At 37.3% G+C, this 16,213-nt stretch overlaps 1 protein-coding gene across 4 annotated transcripts in view; it reads left to right on the top strand.

Annotated features, from left to right (window-relative positions):
• Positions 1 to 1,168: 1,168 nt before the first annotated feature.
• The window catches only part of ClC-c (chloride channel protein 3), a 378,652-nt gene continuing 363,607 nt past the window's right edge, over positions 1,169 to 16,213 (top strand). For 2 of the 4 annotated variants that reach the window (XM_090383981.1, XM_090383980.1), the window contains exon 1: positions 11,435 to 11,657. The gene's annotated coding sequence lies outside the window, so the exon portion shown is untranslated. Of the gene's footprint in view, positions 1,267 to 11,434; positions 11,658 to 16,213 lie in introns of those variants that run through there. The other 2 variants (XM_090383982.1, XM_090383984.1) reach the window with 2 other exon arrangements.

Genomic DNA, 16,213 nt, shown 5'->3' on the forward strand with positions numbered 1-16,213 from the left:
GCAATTTAAAGACACACACAATGGTAGATGAAATAGCTTTCCGGTGACTCTAATAACTAGTTTTTGTCCTTTCTGTACACATTATACTCCCCAAATTGAAATTCTGCAATCCTTATATCTGTGTGACACCACGCCTCCAATATCCCAACAATATCTGCCTTTGATGTCTTGACCAGCATTTCAAATTCATCAAATTTATTTACTATACTCCTAGCATTGGTGTACATGCAAATATGCGTGTCCCTGTTACTCTTAATTACCCGAAACAGCCCATGTATTTACTTGTTCCATGATGACTCCTAACAGTTCTTGAAATCTCCATCAACTTGCTTTTTAGGCTGCTGCTGCTGCTGCTGCTTGTTCCAATAGAAGCAGTGCAAGAATCACTTTTACATCTGCCTGCGACTACTGTTAATCTATTAGTCTTTGTGTCCCCCCCCCAAGCTAGCAGTTTTCCGACCCTCCTAAGATTGCCTGAATAGCATCAGCAAATATTCTTGTACCCTTTCTTTTTAAGTGTCTCACCCCTTAGAAGCAGTCACTCCTGTTAACAAGCATAGACCGGATATGTTCATTCCGGATTTGTTCAAAAACGAATTGTTATCACTGCCTTCAGCCTTCATATTTTGACGTCACTTGGACTGACGTTCAATGTTTTTAAGATTTCTTCGAAGTGCCATGTTTCGAAATCTCAATGTGCGTGCAGCACTTCCCTCGTTCACGTGTAGCTAGCAAGCCGAAGTGCTGAAGTTAGACATTATTATTATTATTATTATTATTAGCCATACGGTGCAAGGAAACCTGAGGCTTATGCTGCACCAGCTAAAAAAAAAAAAAAAAAAAATACCAGAGTTATCCAGAGAGAGAGAAGTAGAAGGGAATCACCAAGAATGAGGTACAAGAGGCAATAGCTTATGCAGAAATTATTAAAAAAAAAAGAAACTAAAAATATTTATATAAGTGGTGATGCAATTCATTAATTTAGAGTTAAACGGTGATAATAAGAATTATCACTGTTTTTAATAAACGGAAACTTAACCGGCGACAGAATGCTGTTGGGGAGGTTAATTGCTCCTTTTTGCACGTCAGACATCAGATATGACGTCACGGTCTGACGTCATACTTCCTCTCACAATTTGCACGTGAAGTCTTTCATTGCGATAAATAACGAAATATTTGATGAATTTATAGGCGCTAGCAGGCACTCAAAAATGTATTCCTTCGAGTCAGTCAGAAAAACTAGTGGAAACAACTTAAAGATGAGAGGTATGAAGTTTTTAGATTCTTATATTTTCAAAATTAAATCCAATGAAATTAGTGAACCATGACCGACTAGTATTAGGTAACAAATAACTTAGTTAATATATGTGAAATCTAGTGTTTGCATTTTGAACTTCAAAGTCAGTATTTATTTTGAAATCTTTTTTAGTAATTATAATTTATGCGCAAATTGTAATTTATTTCAATATTTTTTGCTAATTATAATTTATGTATCAAATTTTAATTTATTTTATTCTTTGTACTAGTTATAATTTGTGTCACATTTTAATTTATTTTAATATATAATTTTTTTAAAGTTTATTAGCATTAGCAAGGGGACGTGATATAAGGCTTTCTACATTAGCCAAAAAAAAAAAAAAAAAAAACACCCCCTTCTCATTTCACTCATCCACCCGCTCCCAGTGTGAACATGTGTATATGTAAAGGGCGGCACCTGAAACATTCGTTCAACTCCGTCTCGTATCTCTGTAAAGAATAGTATCACTACAAATGGACCAGATATCTGTGTGCCATAGGTTTGTATGTATTATGTGTGAGTTCTGTTGTTCTGTTCTGGCATCTTGGCTATCCAGAAGCATCAATCACCTGGACAGATGATTCTGGGTACTCGTCCACGCCACGGGAAGGTGAGCCAGTCCCAGTACATCACGTAACGTCTCAAAAGAGACTCTAACCCACCTGGTGTTGCCAGCAGGTGGGCCAGAATCCTCTGGGAACCCGCTCCCAATGTTTATCGAGTTCGATCTTGAATCTGTTTAAGCTATCAATTTCTAGAACGACAGATGGAAGTTTGTTCCAACAATCAACCACCCGCTGGCTAAAGGCAAATTTCCGCACATCTATCCTACAACTGCCTTTCCTCAATTTGAATTTATGCCCTCTTAGGCGATTATTCTGGTAAGAGGAAGAATCCCATCAGCATTGAGCATGCTCGAACCATTCAAGGCTTTATACACCTCAATCAGATCACCTTGCAGGTGCCTAGTCTCCAGACACTGTAATTTGCAAAACTTAAGCCTTTCTTCGTAAGAGCAACCCTTTGTTCCAATCACTAATATTGTTGCTCTTCTCTGTACTCGTTCCACCAGCTCTAAATCCTTCTTAAAATGAGGCCTCCAGACCTGTATACAGTATTCAAGGTGTGGCCTGACCATTGCTTTGTACAAGGGGATAATCATCTCCTTATCCCTGCTAGAAAAATTCCTGTATACCATTAACAAGACACCATGACCATTTTCTGAGCGGTTTTCTGAACACCGTTTTCTGTCAGAAAACTTCATACTGCCTGCACAATTACCCCCAAGTCCCTTTTATTCTCTACCTATGTCAGTGTAGTCCCACACAGTTGATACGTTACTCTGGGACTACTGCTTCTCATATGCAGTACTTTACATTTGTCAGTGTTAAACTTCAGTTGTCACCTTTCAGCCCATCTATTCAACTTCTAGATCCTGTTGCAGCAGCGTACTGTCATTAGTGTCATTAACAAATCTGCCGACCTTCGTATTGTCTGCAAACTTGGACATTAAGCCTGATATACCATCGTCAATATCATTAATGAACTTCAGGCCCTTGCCTTTGAAATCTTCGAAAATTAGGTGGCAGGGCCTGCAGAGTACTTAAACGATCCCTCCAGTGCCTAACCTGCCTCCTCGGGGCTCGTGTGTCAACGGAGGGTCCCACTAGGGGCCCAAGTGCTAAATGATCAGAACAACAACATAACATGACATTACACAACGCTAACACACACATTACACTTTTTAAACCTCCGGCCTTCACAGAGTTGTGTAGTGTCATGATGTGTACTCTGTACACAACATGTTGTGTACAGAGTTCATGTTGTTGTGTAGTGTCATGTTGTGTACCGCGTTGTGTTCTCTGTTTGCTACACAAACAGAGTACACAATGTGGAGATGGGGGTAACCCCTTGAGCAGTTAGACAACGAACACTTTACACTTTACACTTTATCATTAATGAATACAGAAAACAGCAATGGACCCGAAACTGAACCCTGGGGGACTCCACTAATAACATTAATCCACGAAGAGCAGTGTCCATTGATTACCACTCTCTGTCTTCTCCCTCTCAACCATCCCTTTTTTCCATAGCAGCAATTTGCCTCAAATGCCACACTGCTCCAATTTGTGCAGCCGTCTTCCTTGTGCAACAGTGTCAAAAGGCTTTCTAAGTTCCAAATATATGATATCAAAATTATTCTTTGCATCTAGATCCTTTATGACTACATCATAGCATCCAATCACATTGGTCAGACAAGACTTCTCCTTAACAAATCCATGCTGTGTACGAGCTATAACTGAGGTCTTGTCTAGATGATCCTGCAATGCTTATTTAACCAGTGCCTCCATTAATTTTCCTGAAACAGAAGTTAAACTAACAGGTCTGTTTAAGCTATCAACTTCAACAACGACAGATGGAAGTTTGTTCCAGCAATCAACCACCCACTGGCTAAAGGCCAACATCCGCACATTTCTAATTATCTGTGTCTCCCTTTGACCCTCCTTTGTGGATTGGGGTCACATTTGCACATTTACGGTCCACAGGTACTTCCCCTGAGTCCAAGGTAGCTGTCTTAATTATGGCTAAAGGTTTGCTTACTTCATTTTCTGCCTCCTTTAATATAACTGGATAGATTCCATCCACCCCAGGTGCTTTTCTTATGTTTATCTTCAACAATTTCTCCTCCACTTTACTCTCAGTAATTACAAGATTATCTAGTTTACTGCCACAGTTTAATACACATCTGGCATTCCCCTCCCTGAATAACTTCTCATGTGTGAATGTAGATGCAAAATATTCATTTAGTTTGTTAGCTACCTGAGCAGGATCATCAATAGTTGAACCATCGATATCAAGTCAACCAATCTGATTTATCCCCTTCCTTCTAGAGTTTACATAAGTAAAGAATTCTTTGCTGTTTTTATTTGCATCCTTTGCCAAAAATTTCTCGTAATCTGCCTTTACCTGCCTAATCTCCTTTGTGACTTGGTTACAGACCAGCTTATATCTATTATAGGTCTCTGTGTCATCTCTTAATTTATGTATCCCGTGCATTTTTTTCTCTGCCACATGTGTAATTAGTTCATCTAACCTCCATTTAGGCCTAAATCTTGAACAATATTTCTTAGTTGGTATGAAAAGCCTAGTAGTTTCCAAGATTATTTCTTTGAATGCATTCCATTTTGAATTTGCTGTTGGTAACATCAACAGTTGGTCCCACCGTATAGAATTTAAATACTATCTCAGATCACCGTAGTCACCTATGCGAAAACAAAAACCCTTCCCTTTCCTCCCGATGGTAGTTATCTCTTTGAGTAAATCCCACTTCAGCACACTGTGATCACTGCCACCTAGTGGTTCCGTTATCTGCAGATTCTTAATGCATGAAGAGTTAATACTGATAACACTAGTTTACAAATTTAAGTTTGTTCACTGGGGTTTGAATTTCAATAGGTCCTACTGTCGAAATATGTTTCTGTGATTTCAAATATGACTTAGATTTTTTTCTATCACATCCAGATACATCACACTTTAAGAAATAAAAAAGTATTGTTTTTTGCCAAAGTATATAACTTGATTGTATTTAGTAATGACAAATTGATAGGATTACATTTCCATATATCAAAAAATACATAAATACTTACAAGTATTAATCAAAATTCCGAAACTTTCATTAATCAGACCTTTGTCTCTTTGTTTGAAAAGAATGTGTAATCGTTTTTCTTTTATATACAGTGCCAGGTTTCTCTCTTTTTAAACACCAGCAGTAGTCGGCCATCATGCTTGCATTTCACCTTCCCTGTTACCTCGGCTCAATTTCCTTTATGTCCTGATGGAATCTCTCCCCTTGTTGTTCGCTCATCTGTGCAAGATTATCAGGTGAAAAAATCAAGATGGGCATGCAAAAAGTGAATTTTGATGCTCATATTGCAACCTAAATTGCGAAGCATTTCGATATTGCATATTTTGAACAATTTTCATTGCATATTTTGAACAATTTTCTCATAATCCTGTGATTTATGATTTCATAGAAAGTTTTCCATTACACTTTTAAAAGCAATCCAGGCTTCCCTTTCAACGTCAGTCAAACTGACCGCCTAAAACTAATTTTCTAATTTGGGTTCCTTAAGTTTTGCATCAGATAAAACCGGGAAATTATAATATTTCTGATACCTAAAACAGTTGCCATCCTTATTCAATGCTTTAACAAATTGCTTCATTATGCCTAACTTGATATGCAGTGGAGGTAAAAGTATTTTATCTGGCTTCACCGTTTGGTTTCTTGCACAATATTTTTTGACCCTGGTGCAAGGTTGTGTGCCTCCCAGGCCATTGCTTCTTTGTCCAATGCAGCGCTTCAGCTCTGCTGTCCCATTCACAAAGAAAGCATGGCATTTTAGCGTACCCACCCTGTTGCCCCAACAACATACATAACACTTTTAAGGCTCCACATAGTTACCATTCGTGATCTTGATATTTAATTTTTTCCAGAAGCAACTTTAGATTGTCATAAGTTTCTTTTAAGTAGACTGAATGAGCAACTGGCACAGATGTGTACTTATCTCCATTATACAAGAGAACACCTTTTAAACTAGTCTTAGAAGAGTCTATAAATAGTCTCCATTCACTAGGAACATATGATGGAGCTCCTAAGGCACTTATTAAATCAACGATATCACTGCAATATGTGAGAGGACCTTCTTGTAAAAAATACTGTATAAACTCCCTTTCACGATTTCTGTACCAGGAAAATGATGTACCTGGAGCAAGTAAGTTCTTCGCTTGAAGTCTGGATCCCAGAATTTCAGCAGCATACTTTGGAAGACCTAAGTCCCTTACTAAATCGTTCAGTTCGACTTGCGTGAATTGCTGTGGCGTTAAAATATTTTCTGGTTGATAATGTTCCTCTTCACTAACGTCTTTAGCTTCTGCTTCGGTGGAAGAAGATGTGGACTCCAAAGTTTCTGGTGGAGGTTTTACAGGCAGATCAGGTCCATGCGGAACCGGTCTTATGGCTGACCGTAGATCTGGATATTTGATGTCCTTTTTAATTTTGTGAATTGTAACTTTCAACGTCACATACACAAAAGTAACATTCGGCATGGCTTACTGGCTCGCGCCGCACCATAGGAACAGCAAACGGCAAGCACACCTTTTTTCCTTGACTCTATTTTCTATGATGTTCGACACATGTATGGCATACTTTATGCGGTGCCCACGATTTATCTTGATCGCCGAGTTTTATGTCAAAGTATGCATAATACGATTTTTTTTACAAAATCGGTAATACTTCACCTCTGCTTTACAGAAACAAAACAACCACATATGTAATAAAATATGTCGGGACTGTTTATACTCTTTCTGGTTGCCATACTAAAAGAAAACTAACACACAATGAGAGCTCACGACGGTTTTTACAGGAGTACTGTGACCTCATAAGGGAAGTGTTAACCCCGGACAGGGTTAACCCCAGTTAACCCTGTCCTCGAGATGTTATGCTTTTATGTTTGTTTATTATATTCTGTTTGTCGTTGATGTTGTTGTAGGGTTTTAGGCTCATCAGCAAATCTGGCCGTATTGTGCCGAATATATTATTTCTGTAAATTACTTGTATTCTATATTCGATTTGCTGTTTGCTAGACGAAGAACTCAAGTTTCCTGGAGAAAAAACCATACTACCCTCGTTTGAGGCCGATTAATTCAGTCACTTATGAAAAAGGGTCATATACTTTCCTTGCTTCATTGACGGCATTCGAATTCGAGTCTTTTTCATTTGGTATGGGGAGGACGGTGATTTTTCCAACTCTGCTACCGCAATGAAATAGCACATGCAATTTTAGATACATTATGAAATAAGTACCAGAACAATGTTCCAAAGCCCAAACGCGTGTCTGATCAAACACCTTTTTAATGAATTAGAAGAATGGAGATGATATTATGGTCAATATGCCTCTCTTCTGCAACCAAACTGGTAAATGAACTGAACGAGGAATGGTACTAATAACTGCTGCTCCTACAAGGAACTGGTCGAAAGTGTTTCACGACGAACTCGATATTTTCATTGGCACTAAAGCTTGTACCTTAATTTCTTCAGTAAAACGGGTGTTTTTTAATCGTGATGATGGCCGAATACATTTTGGGTGGTTAGGTAATGATCAGTAAAACAACGGAAATTATATTTTATTGAAATCAGCTTTCATATGTCTGAAGACTTTTCTAATTATTTTGCAGCTCGTCTGATCAGTGCAGAGGGGCTGCAAGAGTAGCTCATGGTGTCTTGTCAATGATATACAGGAATTTTTCTAGCAGGGATAAGGAGGTGATTATTCCTTTGTATAATGCAATGGTCAGGCTACACCTTGAGTACTGTATACAGGTCTGGAGGTCTCATTTCAAGAAGGATGTAGAGCTGCTGAAACGAGTACTGAGAAGGGCAACAAGATTAGTGAATGTAACAAAGGGTTGCTCTTACGAAGAAAGGCTTAAGTTTTGCAAATTACAGTGTCTGGAGACTAGGCACCGGTGAGGTGATCTGATAGAGGTGTATAAAGCCTTGAATGGTTGAGCATGATCAATGCTGATGGGATTCTTCCTCTTGCTCAGAATAATCACCTCAGAGGGTATAAATTCAAATTGAGGAAAGACAGATGTAGGATAGAAGTGCGGAAATTTGCCTTTAGACAGCAGGTAGTTGGTTGGTGGAACAGACTTCCATCCCTTGTTGTGGAAGTTGATAGCCTAAATAAATTTAAGGCTCAGCTGGACAGGTATTTCGAACGAACGGAGGGGTGAAGTGGAAGTGTTTTTTTTTTTTTTTTTTGGCTGATGCTGCATAAGCTTGCTTTCTTGCATCATATGCCTCTACTAATGCCAATGCTAATTTTAATTGATCGTTGAAAATATTAACTTAGATACGAAAAGTAAGCTTTGCTGTTTTGTTTAGTTCGATTCTACAACCGAATTTACCCAGTTTCATTTTACAATGGAATTTACTTAGTTCCATTTTACAATCGAATTTACTTAGTTCGATTAGTATACCCAAATTTTTATTCCGATTTAATGTTAAAACTGGAAGTACTTTAGAGTAATTAACGTGGCGAATATGCTCTCTCCCGTGCTTCAATTACATGCATTTTGTTCAGTGGGCTGATAATCTTCTATCTCACGCCCTTGCAAGTAGCACAGTGGTATCGTCACCTTCCTCCTCACACCGAGTTGAAAAGGCTCGGGTTCGAATCCCGTCAATGACGCGAGGAAATTAATGGACTTTTTTCACTCCGTGGCTGAGTTAGACGGTCTCAGGCGTATACAGCAAGGTTTCCTCCCCAAGAAACTGGGGTTTTTCATCCAGCAAACAGACAAATCGACCATAGAACACACGCAATTAACAGACTTAATACACAGCACGGCAGATGAATTTAATTATTCGGGTGGCCTAAATATAATAGTTTAATAGTTTGGTCAGTGGTTATCATCATCATAGTCCTCATACGAGGTGGAAAAGTTCCGGATTCGGATCACATTAATTACGCCGTCAGTAACGTTTTTTGGCTTCTTTCACTCTGTGGCCGATAATGCGTTTTAAGCGTGAACAGGAACTTCTTTTTTCTTTTTTTTTTTAACTGAATGCTGGGTTTTTGTGCAAATCGATTAGAGAACACACGCTATGTATGGACATATTTTACATGGGCGTAAGTTCTCGGGTCTGTCTAATATGACATTTTATTTATTTATTTATTTTTTTAGTGCATATAAGCATCATCCTTCTCACACCAGGTGGAAAAGGCTTGGCTTAGAATTCCGCCAATAATGCGAGGTATTTTTATGGGCTTTTTTTTTTTTTTTTTTTTTTACAGCGCAGCTGATTATTGTTATTATTATTATTATTAGCCATATGGTGCAAAGAAGCCTGAGGCTTATGCTGCACCAGCCAAAAAAAAAAAAAAAAAAAATTCCCAAGTTACCCTGAGAGAGAGAGAGAGAGAGAGAGAGAGAGAGAGAGAGAGAGAGAGAAGAATGTTGATATCCAGCTCAGGACCTTGGGTGTGCCAAGCCCATGCTCACCAGATATGAGCCCCTTTTTTTTAGTCGGTCTCAGTGATGGTCGCATGGTTTTTCCGGTTTTTCGTCCAGCAAACAAGCAAATCAACCACAGAGCACATGGAATTTATAGAGATAATCCATACACGCAATATGATTTACGTCGCTGATGCGCCTATAACCAAACAACAACAACTACAACAACTTCGGTCTCATTATTCCATGGCAAAGTCGGCGAGTGGAAACAGAAATGATGCTTTTCTAATTACTGTAGTAGAGTGAAGTAAATGCAGCGCCAACCACAGAGTTTTATTTAAGAGTGAACCTTGCTGAGTTACAGATTGATTAGCGAAAGAAAAAAATGGTATTAAAGAGAGATGTACTGTGGAGATGTACTCTTGCGGTAGTGCAGTGGTTATCATCATTACCCTCCCTACACTGGATGGAAAACGCTCGGCTTCGAGTCCCATCAATTACAAGATGAACTTTTATGGGCTTTTTTTCACTGTAGCTGAGTTCGTCATTGTCATGCGTTAACAGCAATGTTCCACCTCCACCTTCCGGTTTTTTTCGTCCAGTAAAACAGGCAAATCGACCAGAGAACACATGCGATTTATGGACATTATACACACAGGCAGATGTGATCGCTCTCGGGTGCCCCACAGCTTTTCTCCCCTAACTTAGGGGTGTGTCTTCGTCGGTAGCACAGTAATTATAGTCACCGTCCTCCCCACACCGGGTTGTTGTTATAGGGTTGTAAGAACATCAGTAACGTCGGCTTTATTGCGCAATATATAATGTGTCAGTAAAGAACGTGTATTCTGTGGTTGATTTGCTGTTTCCTGGACGAAAATCCTGAGTTTCTAGAGGAAAAGGGACTGTTAAGCATGCTACTCTCACCTGAAGTGGACTAACTTAACTACGTTGTGAAAAATGCTATGAAAATTCCTCACATCATTGACGGGATTCGAACTCAGGTCTTTTCCATCCGGTGTGGGAAGGACGGTGATCATACCAACTGTGATATCTATTGTCTTTTTCGGGAGGAAACGGCCTGTTTTCGAATCCCGTCAATGATGTGAGGAACGTTTATGGTTTTTTTTTCACTCTGTGATTGAGTTAGACGGTGTCAGGCGAGGACAGTGGGGTTTCCCCCCCCCCGAAACTCTGATTTTTCGTTTAGTAAAACAGGCAAATCGGCCAGAGACGCACACACAATTTACAGCCATCACACCCAAGCGTAAATGAGGTAATTCTCATGTGGCACTAATCAGACATTTTTTTTTTTTTTTTTTTTTTTTTCACTCAGGATGTGCTGTCAATTTGTTAACAAGGAGATCGCTCGAGAAGAATTTTAGCTAAGGGTCAAAATAACCTGTTAAATTTTATCAAGCTAATTTTTTTAAAAAGGGATTTGGATAATCTTCAAAAATGTAACAAAGGGCTCTTGCTAACTTTCCTTGAGGTTCTTCCCCCCCCCCCCCCCCAACATACACCTGGACCTACTGTATATTACGGTATAAGAGTAAGGAGTAAATGATACTGGGATATTCACAACTTTTCAAAAGACTGTTTTAAAGAGAACACATTACCCCACTTTCAGTGTTTTAAATAGTTCTCATAGCCTAGAAGAATTTCTTTCTTCTCTTTTAATAAAGATAAAAATAAATTAAATATGTCATATATTTATATTATTGCATATCTACCTGACGTCTTATGTCTTATCTTGAACTACTTATCTGCATTAATTGTCGATAAGTAGTTCAAGACAGATAGATTGTATATCTATCTGTCTATGTTTGCCTTGATCCCACGTTTGTGATATTAGCAAATAGGATGAGTAACCATCTCGAGGACAGCTTTTTTATACACAAAATTCCAGGCGATATGCCATTGAATGATATCTGTCCTTTGCAATATTTTTGAAGGTTCTGATGAGCAATAAATATTGCTAATATTTTTGAAGGCCTCGATAATCAATAAATATTGCTTATTTCTAAAGGCAGTCACAATAAAGTTATAGAGAAGCAAAATAATTGCATTTAATATTTTTCAACAGCTTCTAATATGCAATTAAAAAGGAGGAATATTTTTCCACGATTATCATCTAAGTTGATCGCAAAGTGGCAGTCATGTGCGCCAGTGCGTGATGATCGGAATATTTGAGTTAGTTGACCAAACTTAGGTGTTATTTTCTTGCTTGTTCACCGTTTTGAAAGTGTACCACTACTAGAAATCCGTTTGGTGACGAATTTAATGGATTTTAATAAGTGATTAACTTATATAAAAGTTTTTGCTCCAGAAAGACGGAAACATGGTGAGTACTGATTCTGTCAGATGCTGGGATATTCACACATTCCATTACTATTTTTGTGTTAGTGTCATACACTCGTATTTTTACTTTCTGCATAGAGGCATACATGGCAGATTTCATTCAAATTAGTCTGTTCAAATAAATAAATCCACTTCGACGTATGCTGCAGTGTTTTTGTTTCAGAAGGAGGCTTAACAGATAACGTTTCCGATCGCAGTTGAATTTAATTAATATATATGTAATGCATAATGAATTGCGATGACCTTGCAGTAATGAGAGTTCAGCAGTTACCGTATATGATTTTTATAGTAACATTTTCTTTCTTACTGGGAAGGAAAGAAATCGATTTTGGTTTAAACTTTACAAGATAAAGTATACGCTCATATGGTATTAAAAAAAAAAAAGTGCATTTTCAGGGAACTGTCCTTTCATGCTATTGTTGTGATGCGGTGTATGAAGTAAAAGATCTTTATTGTAAGGTACTTTCGTACCTTACAATAAAGATCTAAGAAAGTACCTTACAGTAATGGGGATTTGACGCACAAAATATTTAGTTCTAAGGTATTATTTATAATAATACGTTATTTATTTTATAAATACGTTAGCAGCTTCTAAGCAGATTAAGAAAATTTTGTTACTAATCGCAGACAAAACAAAAGGTACGTGAGAAATATGTGATCATTCTCAGAGAACAGTGCATTCTGTTGGCTTCCAAAACAAGTGCTAGTTTCTTAGCTGCTGCAGATCGAAGCTTTAAACTTATATTTTTTTTTTTTTTGTGTGGACACAGATAGTGTGGATAGACTGCTCTATCCACTGTCCACACAGATAGTGTGGACAGTGGATAGAGCAGCGTCGTTTTCCTGTTTAATAATCATGATACGTAAATCCTATAACCTATTACATTTTAGAAAAAATCACACAAAAAAAAAAATGACTTTTTTTTTCTTGAAGTACCAAATAAAATAATTTTGATATACTGTTTATGTGTTGCCCTACCAAAAGTTCTTTGACAGAGAAATAAACTTAAAGAAGAAAATATTAAACAGTTATGTAGCCATTTAGTATTTGTTACAGTGATCAAAGAAATAACTGAATATTAAATGTCACTGTGTCTTTGGGCTGGTGGGGGGGCCCCAATTAAGTATTTGCATGTGGAATCTCATGCAGACCATTATTTGTGATATTCTTTTTTTTTTTTGTACTATGACTAAAACTGGCAGAGTGACAACTTTTAATTTGGAGATTGAATGACATTCTAATTTGCAGATTGATATATAGTGGAAATGAAAACCCCACTCTGCATATATAACAACAAAGAATTTATTAAATCAGGCCTAATAGTATTCACCATATAGCGCAAGGAAGCTGCGGCTTCCTTGCACTAATTACTGCTAATATCTAGATCTAAATTTACAGCTGCCAGATTTTGCTGAAACAACTTTGGCTTCTTCTGTGCCCAGTTAATTATTTATTAGATCATAATTTGAAATTATGTTGGCAAGTGCTTCTGTTAAGATAAAATTACCCAATTTCTATAAAAATGCTATGGGCTGAGATTTCCAGCTTGTACAGTTTTAAAGAAGTGCTTGTTATGTTCCTCTGGTGTGTATTGTTTTTACAATTTTCAAACAAACTAGACTTAACAGCAATGATATTTAATGCTGCAGAATTTATGATACTTAGTTTTTATTAAAACTTTGTGAATGTTTTAAATTTATAATTATAATATATACGAAAAAAAATGAGAAAGGGGACAAGACGATGAGTAAACAGGAGATGGGTTAATAGGTTAGCGGCATTGCTGGTTCAGTTGCTTTTGCTCTACCAAACCAGAATCAAGTATCATATTTTTAGGTATAAATGTGTTATAGGCTTCTGTTGCAATTGTAATGGATGTGAAAGTGGAAAAGATGGTGTGGAAATCCTCCAAATATTAAGAACTGTGTATGTTGATGCTTGTGTAAGTAAGGCTATCAATGTTTTCAGAATTGCCAAGAATCTGTTGAAGACAACCAATGTTCAGGTCAACCTTTGACTTCATGCAATGATGAAATGACTGTTAGTGTGTGAAAAAATTCATTTTAGTTGGTGATTAACTGTCAGAAAAATTTCTCTTGAATGGAATTACCTTTGGATACTGCTAGGAATGATTTTTATTGATAATCTTGGCATATATGGACTGTCAGAAAAATTTGTTCCAAAATTGTTGAATGGTGACAAAATGGTTTACTATCATGAATTCTGCGAGGAGCTGCAAAGACTCGTGGCAATGGATTCTAATTTCATCAGTTGCATTGTTACTGGGAATGAAATGGGTGTGTGGCTGTGACCCTGAAATGAAATTTGCATCATCCCAGTGGAAATCATCAAACTTGTCCCATCCAAAGAATAAAATAGAATAGAAAATCACAGGTTCAGTAAAATATGAAAGCAGCGTTAATTGTTTACAAAGAAAAAATTAAATGTGGTGTAATCAAATAATGATATAATACGAAATTTTTAGAAATCTATTATAAATTTATTATAATGATATAATAAAATGAAATACTATTATACCATGTATAAGAATTGTCCCAACTTCAACAAATGATGCTAACAAGATGATATCTGTATACAGGTGCAAACAAAAACAAATTAAAATTTCTTAATGGAGAATAAAATAAAAATATCAATGAACAAACAGGAGCCTGTACTCACCCAGAGAAGTAGAGCAGGACATGGAATCTTGTGATATATGGCACAACTGCCACCTAAAACCAAGGAAGCCTCCCCCATCCCTGCACTATGCTTATTAAACAAATACAGAATCCACCAACAAGAAAGAAAATTAACACAAAAGATGGTTTAGGGCACAGGAACCATTTCATCAACTGTGTGAAAAGTCTCAAAATGCTTGTTAAAAGCATTCAGAAATGAATGTCCATGGTCATTTTCAGTTACGTAAATGACCATGGACATTCCAGTGTGAGCAATAAAGACAGATTGAATAGATGAATACCTTTATTATAAATATTGTTAATCCAATAATCACAAAACAGCTTAACTAACTGAAAATACAAGGTGTAAATTTCTGTGTTGATTTGAAACGTATCAATAAGCCTAATGAAATGGAAATATGCAACATAAAATCTTAACTAAAATTAAAAAAGCAAGACAGAAATTAAAATACCAATTATACGAATGTTTAAACAATTAAACACATAGGAAATTTAAGATATGAAAGTAAAATTAATTTGACAAACAAAATAAGCACAAGCAGGACTGTACTTACACTTCTCGGGGCCCAAGGCGCTAAGCTCTTGCGGGACCATTTTTAAAGATATCAGAGTCCAACGAAAAACTTGCATATATAAATATAATCATCAGAAAAAACAATTATTTTTACCAATCTGTTTAAACATAAACATTGTAATACTGTGAAATATAAAGAACAGTACTGAACTAAACTCTGTGTCACGCATTATTTGCACCTCTGACCTTTAAATATTAGAGCTGCTGCTGTAGAATGCAAGAATTAAGAACTAAAGAAACATTCCACAGTTTATCGTTTTCATAACACATTTACAACCAACTCCCACATACTGTACCGAGAAGTTGCGCTGGTCAACTGCTTTGTGTTCGTAGCCAGTGGAAAAGATTAAGGTATATTTCTAATTTTTTTTTTTTTTTTATGTGAACCCCAAACACGACAGGTATTAGAACCTATAGTACTTAGTACCATTCTAATGCGGATAATATGCCGTGATCAATTCGTGCTCTACTGTTACACCCTATTAGAGAATTAGGAAAGAGTGGTTTTCCTTTATTCTGCAAATTTATCTGTTCTTTCGCAGAAATGAGTCACCCACACTCAGTAAATTTCACCTGTCTCTGTTTACATGGTGGGTCCTAGTTTAGATCAGGGCGTTAAAAATATAAATAACTTTAAAAATTTGAGATTACAGAGGCCATGCAAGGCTCCCCCTGTCTATGGTGAAGCCAGGGGCTAGTGCCTCATGCGCACAGCCCTGAGCGTAGGGGTAACCATATCAAAGAGTGAAAAGGGACGAGGCAGAACAAAAAAAAAACCAACACTAATGGACTGTATTGTATAGATAATACATCCTTTAGTGTTTTTCTTGTGCCCATATCAGAGTTCACAAAAATTGTAAAATTAAATGTAGTGTAATTCACTTGCTCTTTCAATTGTAAAAGGGACACTCATGTGGCATCTGTTTAACTCCCCTGTTTTGCAGGAATGCCACAAAGTACATTGGAGGATTTGCCTTTTGGGCAAAGTTAGCATAAGCATTAGCAGAGGCATTTGATGCAAGAAAGCAAGCTTATGCAGCATCAGCCAAAAAAAAAAAAAAAAGAAAAACCCACTTCCACTTCACCCCTCTGTTCGTTCGAAATACCTGTCCAGCTGAGCCTTAAACTTATTTAGGCTATCAACCTCCACCACAAGGGATGGAAGTCTGTTCCACCAACCAACCACCCGCTGGCTAAAGGCAAATTTCCGCACGTCTATCCTACATCTGTCTTTTCTCAATTTGAATTTATGCCCTCTCAGGTGA

The sequence above is a fragment of the Mastigoproctus giganteus genome, chromosome 10, assembly GCF_048544385.1.
Source record: "Mastigoproctus giganteus isolate SK-2022 chromosome 10, ASM4854438v1, whole genome shotgun sequence".
Taxonomy (NCBI): domain Eukaryota; kingdom Metazoa; phylum Arthropoda; class Arachnida; order Uropygi; family Thelyphonidae; genus Mastigoproctus; species Mastigoproctus giganteus.